The 6,023-nt window shown below is 35.3% G+C and overlaps 1 pseudogene; it reads right to left on the reverse strand.

Annotated features, from left to right (window-relative positions):
- Window positions 1-2,478: 2,478 nt before the first annotated feature.
- LOC114215086 (large ribosomal subunit protein uL1 pseudogene) lies at window positions 2,479-4,518 on the reverse strand (annotated as a pseudogene).
- Between the last annotated feature and the right edge of the window lie 1,505 nt (window positions 4,519-6,023).

Genomic DNA, 6,023 nt, shown 5'->3' on the forward strand with positions numbered 1-6,023 from the left:
AAGTATGAGTAGCATTCAAAGAATGAAGTTCTTGTAAATACTATTATTCACACTTTCTTAAACCTCCCTTTCCTTTACTAGAGTTATGTATTTTCCCTTTTTTTCCATTCCCATATTAAAGTTTCCCAATCACTGAACTCAGTAAATTTGATCAACTGAATATTGTTTCAGAATTTTCTGTAAATTCAAGTGTTTTATTCAAATGTATGTGGATGAAGTAATACAATTGGGTCAGTGATTATGATTTTGAATGGTAGTGGTTTTCCTTTGAAGAGACACTGGGCATTTAGTTTGATGGAAAGAGCGTCAGGATAGGTGCGGATTTCTGAACTTTTCATTCTTACCCAGTAATAGAAATGAATGTTATTAGAAAATTTTGATTCTATTTGTCATTTCCATGAAATTAAATAATCACAATCACCAGAGGACTGGGAATAAAATATAAATATCTACTTAATATATTAAAAGATTAGAAACTCAGACATTTTAAAAATATTTATACTATTCATAATAATTATGATGCTAATGAGGAGGAAGAAAAGGAAGGTAGAAGGGGGTCAAGATAACATAAAATTTTTCAGCAATTCCTACATTCTAGATCTACTGTTTTCTTTGTATTGACTCACCTAATCCTACCAACAAATTTATGGGGTGCTATTAATTATTAATCTCTCTTAGTCAGAGGTATTTCTCTTTAGGTAGATAAAATACCTCCAAAAATTAAAAAATAGGGAACAGACAATGTAAAATATATCAAATGTATAAAATGGATAAAACTATGATAAACCAGTGGAAGTTCACCTTTCTGGAGAACCGAGCTTTAAATTTGTGGCATCTGGACCTCACTTTAGGTTTTTAGGAAATAAGGAAGAGAAATAACGTCTATTGATAATATTCCATACACTCTACTTTGTATTAAGCAAATCACATGCAGTATTTATTTTACAAAACCCCTTAGAAAGTGAACATTATTACTTCTAATTTATAGGTGAATGAACACAATGAAACTGAGGTTAAAAGTTCAATGTACAGAGATTGCAGCCTTCAGAACTGGGATTTTAATCACTTCCCTTTAATCTCAAAACCCAGACTAGTTCGGTTACTTTCATCTTCACACTGACTTTCATTTGTAATAATTTATGAATAAAAGCTCATGTTCAATATTAGAACTGTTACATTAAAGGACTTTCTAATGTGTAATGAACTCATTTAGGCTTTTCTTACTTGTGGCAGGCTTTGGGGTTATACTGATGAAAAAGGAGGATCCTTGCTCTAAATAATCTCAGATTCTAGTGGGAAGAAAAAAATGTAATTAAAATTTAATTTGATAAATGCAGTGACTTAAGCATGAGTAGCCTATAGGCCAGGTATAATGTTATCATTGTCAAAGAAAATGTCAGTTTTCCTGCCTTTTCTCTTAGCACAATTATGGTCAGTTTCACAATAATTGCTGAAATTGGTTCTTTTAAACCCTAAAGTCACATGCATAAGACAAACCTTGTCTGCTTTGGCTGTCATCTTAGTTTTCACTTTTATTTTATTTCTTGGTCATTATCATATATGTTTTTAAAAAGTTACATTATTTCCTCAGTAAAAAGGGTTTTTGGGAATAGGATTATGATATTCTCCAAGACTCTCCAGCAAGACTCCCTTTACCCTCAAACTGCATTGTGAATCATGCATTCATCTTACGCTCAGTTTAACCTGTTCCCACTCCATATCTATTACTCTGTCAGATCTATTTGAAAGAATTTATATCAGTGACCACAGTCTAGATTTCTAAGGCATTTATCACTTTACATTAGGAAACACTGAGATATATTTGTCAAATTAAATCCACGCACTAACAAGGCAAACTAAAAGAAAAGCCAATAACAATACTTAATACCTATATGTGGATAACTAGAAGCAGATAGGAAACTCACAAATATAATTTCTTCCTAATTTTCATAGTGAAAATCATTCAGATGTTATTTCTAAAAAAAATTTCAAAGCATCTACATTGCAGGCATGTGCTAGCCATTTGGATTGATAGAATAGATCATCTCCACCTTATAAGATTTCGAGCAACAGATTAAAAAAGTAGACATTTAGATATGGAATTAATCTTTTATAAAAACAGACACCCAGGGCCATATGAATATAAAATCTGGGATTGCTCACAACATTTGCAGTACTGCAGTAAGAATTCCACGTAAAAAGATGAAATATAATTAAATGGATATTCTGGGCAAAGAGAATAATGATTGCAAATAACACAGTTGTAAAAGTGAGAGAAGTGAATGGTGAATCCTGTGGATAGAAACAGAAAACAACAAGTAGCCATTACTTCCCTTTTATGCTTTCCATGAAAAGCTAATTTTATTGATTCAATTTATCATGCACAGAAAAAATTATGCTATAAAACCAATACTCATGTTCCTCATGTAAATATTATATATTTTTTAATGGTAGCCCTAGGGTTTATCAAGGTGTGCCCTAATACAGGTGCTGGAGCTTGCCCACAAGGCTTTTGATGTATAAAGCCCAGACCTCCTGCCAATTCTCCTTGAACAACAACACCTGGAAATTGACAGCTAAGAGGATGCTGTACATAAGCTCATCATCTGCCACCTTCATGTGGTCAATGGCCACTGCCAGACACAGCACCTTCTTCACTTGCAATTGGATCGTGGACTTCACTTCATCCACTTTGGCCCCCATGTCCTCATTGTGGGTCAGCATGGAAAGGAACTTGCCAGCCTTATTCAGGCCTGGACCCAAAACTTGTGGGATCTGCTTGATCAGATATTCTGAAGCCAAAAAGGCACCACACTTCTTGGCCAGCTTCTTGACTAATTTTTTATTCTTGTTGAGTTTCTTCAGTGTGTCAGTGTCCATGTGGGGAATATCCACAATCTTGGCCTCATCACAGTGCTGCTGGTCCCCCAAAACTTGGGGCAGGGAGTGGACTTAAGCCTAATGGTGCCTGAGAAGCATTTGTCCTTCTGAGGGTCATAGTTCTTCAAGCTGATCTGCAGCTCCACCATCTCCAAAACCTTCTGACACTGGCACTGGTTCCTGATCAGGACTTCCCACACCACCAGGACAGGGTGTCACTCGGAGACTTTGCTGCTCATGATGCCTCATGCTCAATAACCAGATAAAAGAGCAATGCCTCAATAACCAGATAAAAAAGCAATATTATATGATTTAAATTATACCTGTGTTAAACATTTTTTGGTGTTGTTTTGTGTGTGTGTGTGTGTGTGTGTGTGTGTGTTTTGTGCATGTGTTAAACATTTTACCTATGCCCCTAAGATATTAACAATCCCTTTAAGTGGGTATGCTTTTCTCCTCCTTTTAAAGAATGAGACAGATATTCATAGGAAACAAATAATGTATATATGGCCAATATACATTGGAACAGTGATTCAGATCAAAGCTATGCCCCCCAAAGAAGCCACTGTACCAATTACTGGGGGAGGTGAAAAATGTTGCAATATAAGCATATATAAGGAAATCTTAGCATTTCAGAATAGGATGTTATTTCTTTCAAAAAAGTACTTTTTTCACAAGAGTACTAAATAAGCCCATCTAAAATGCCAGCCTTGGTTTGTGGGGATTTCTCTCCAAAATAACAAATCTCAGAAAATTAAAAATTCAGAAGACAACTATTCCTTTGGAATTAAATTTAAATCCCTAAACTTAAATGCAGAAAATTACTTTCGCTAAAGAAACTCAGAATCCCAAACTCTTCCACTGGTTATCTCAGATATAACATATAGCTGTATGATAATATCATCTCTCATTGGCAAGAGTCTCTGTCATTTCTGGATTGAGCACTGAGTTATCCACAGCAACAATAACTGCAGCCATAACCATAGAATATGGGATTGACAATTGATTCTCTCACTGATAGATAATACTTAGTCATTTCTGATTTGAGTCACAGTAAGCCTTTGTATTCTTAAACAGAGCTCTTTGGTGTTCACCAGGCCCTACCTCTATCTCTGATAGTAGATCTCCAATGCTAAAGTCCTCAAACTCACATTGCCCTTTTCTGCTCCCTCTATGTAATTGGATGTGTATTGTTATAATTTACAGTCATATAGGATCACATGAGCCTCATGGTACAGTATGCTTATCAATGTGATTAGAAGTTATCACAATATACTGGAATGTCGTCTTTCTTGACTATATTAACAGATTATGAGCATTTTGCTAGCAAAGGGAATACTTTGTTCATTATTGTCTACCAAAGGGCTTATTATAGTGCAGTCATTTACAAAAATATTTGTTAAATTAATCAACAAAAGGATGGAGGTCTCAAAAAGTCTTTTCCTATCTAAACTATTAATATCTCCTGCCTTGCAATTATCATTGCTCTGCTCTGATATCTTGTTTGAATAATTTTCTAAGACTGGGTTTTCTAGGACGCCGTGTTTTTCAGAACCATGGACAGAAATCGCTATACACCTTCAAGGATAGAAGCACCTCTCAAACTCCTTACTCAACAGACAGAAACTCTCTTTTCTTTTTACGTCTACCACCCAGGATCTCCACTGTGGACACATATACGGCAAAATTCTATCTTTTAATCAGTAAGGTACCAGATGGAACCCTATGATAAGACTCCCATGGGTATCACACTTTTAATGTTTTCTTAACTTGAGATGTTTTCATATAGACAATAGTAAAAAATCAAAATGGTGCTCAACAGTATTATTTACTTAACACATATTAACGGCTTTCTTGACACGGATCCCTTCAGGTCTCAGTAGCAGCTCATATACTCCATCGTTCACTCTACTAAATCCCCATTTGTGCAACCTTGGAAAAATTAGCTAAACTCTCAATGAGTCACTTCCTGACATAAAAATTAAGGAGAATAATAGGAATTTCCTCAGAGGGCATTTGTAAATATTATTTAGACAAGGCTAACAAATATGCCTGGTACCTTCCAGGGCTTAATAAATTAAAACTATTACTATTATCTTAAATAATGTCATTTTTGATTAAATGTCATACAGTGAGCCACATGCAATTTACTCAAAAATAATTTGGCTTTATGCATCACAACAGTGTCTATAGGACAACTGTCCTTGTAGAGTACATTATGTGGTACTCCCTCATCTGTAAATTGGGGATGACAATAATGTTCATTTGATTTATTGATATGAGTAATTTAGACTTCTTTTGCATATCATTACTGGTGTTTTATTATGAACTTACACATTTTGCATTTTCCAAGTTCCATCAAATATGTCTATCTACATGCAAGGGCTTCAAAGGCTACATTTTCAGTTGTCCTTGAAGCTAGGATTCTAAACGTAATTTCAGTTCTGCCAATCAGATACATTCAATTAAAAGATACAAACTTTAAACACTGTTATAGTTAAGCATCTTTATTGCTTGTGTAAATCATAGCAGATTCAAATGACCCTAAATTTTGTAGCAATAGCACTAGATTCCTGAGGAGGAGTTCTATGGGATTTAATTTTGTGAAGCAGCTTTGAGATCATTCCAGGAAGCTCATCCTAAAATCTGCCTTCAGGGATGCCTGGGTGGCTCAGTCAGTTAAACATCTGCTTTTGGCTCAGATCATTATCCCAGTGTCCTGGGATCGAGTCCCGCATCATGCTCCTTGCTCAGTGGGGAACCTGCTTCCCCCTCTCCCTGCCATTTCCCCTGCTTGAGCACTCTCTCTTTCTCTCTCATACAAATAAATAAATAAAATCTTTTAAAAAAATCTGCCTTCAGCTCTCTTGATAATTCCTTAAACCAACAATTACTTAATACTAAATAGATTTTTTTTTATTAGCTACCATAAATCCTGCTCTCTGCAACTGCAGTTGATATATAGAGCATATCCCAGTAACAGACTCTCAAAGGAGTAAGAATCTGGAACCAATTCATTAACCTGGTTTGGTCTGAAATCAGCAATGATTCCATTAGACAATGAAACACTGGTAGTCTACATGGACACATTTACAAGGCAGAGTTCATCTAGAATTAAATGCCTACTAAAAGCAAGGCTGAAT

The sequence above is a fragment of the Eumetopias jubatus genome, unplaced genomic scaffold (genome assembly GCF_037043125.1).
Source record: "Eumetopias jubatus isolate StellerSeaLion01/CBP00866 unplaced genomic scaffold, mEumJub1_p1.0 scaffold_8, whole genome shotgun sequence".
In the NCBI taxonomy this organism is placed as follows: domain Eukaryota; kingdom Metazoa; phylum Chordata; class Mammalia; order Carnivora; family Otariidae; genus Eumetopias; species Eumetopias jubatus.